We start from the raw sequence: 799 nt of genomic DNA, 5'->3' as shown, positions 1-799 counted from the left end.
CAGGGCCTCTGTTGGATCACAGGGGGTGGGGCTAGAATTTTACCTGCCCAAAGGGTCCCACCAAGGAATAGCTGCCTTTTCTAGAGCCTCCAAGAACACTTAAACCTTGGCGTCCCCTACCTTCCCCTCTTGGCAAGGCATTATAAGAGAGAAAGGAGTGGCTTTGGCCCGCTGCAGGCTGGGTTCAAATCCCAGCTCAACCACATAAGCATAAGATCTGACCTTCAGCATGTTGTCTCTGACCCTCAGCCTCTTCATCTGTAAATCAGAGATAGTCACACAGTACCAGACTTTACCTGGCCTACAGAAACCATTCAAAGCATTATGTTTATTTGTATCATTATGTTCTCTCCTCCCTTTTCTGTCTTATCTCTATCCTTCCTCGCTCTGGCTCCCCCCTCAACTTACTTCCAGCTCACTGCCTTAGCTCCAAGAAGCAGAGGACACGCCTCCAAGTCCAGTAGGAAGCAGGACCCAGGCAAGAGCTGGGTGTAGCTCCAGAATGTGGTGTAGGTGTGTGTGAGAACTGGAGCTGGGGGAGGGGACAAAATCATGGAGCCTGGAAATGAGTTTTCCTGGCCTTCACAGCGGCATGTGTTGGCAGAGACAGGAGTATGCAGAGGGGTCAGAGGATGCAAACCCAGCTCTGGAGAGCCTCAGTCTGACGGGGAAGAATGATTTGGTTTCCCTTCAAGTCTGAGGGTGGAGGAGAATGGGGTCACTCCCTCAGGCATCTCCCAGTTTGGTGGAGGCAGGTGGGTGGGACGGAGTACAACGAGAACAGAACGGCTCCCAGGAA

This window comes from Panthera leo, chromosome E1 (assembly GCF_018350215.1).
Source record: "Panthera leo isolate Ple1 chromosome E1, P.leo_Ple1_pat1.1, whole genome shotgun sequence".
NCBI classification, from domain to species: Eukaryota; Metazoa; Chordata; class Mammalia; order Carnivora; family Felidae; genus Panthera; species Panthera leo.
The sequence above is the reverse complement of the archived record's forward strand: the minus strand, read 5'-3'. Positions refer to the sequence as shown.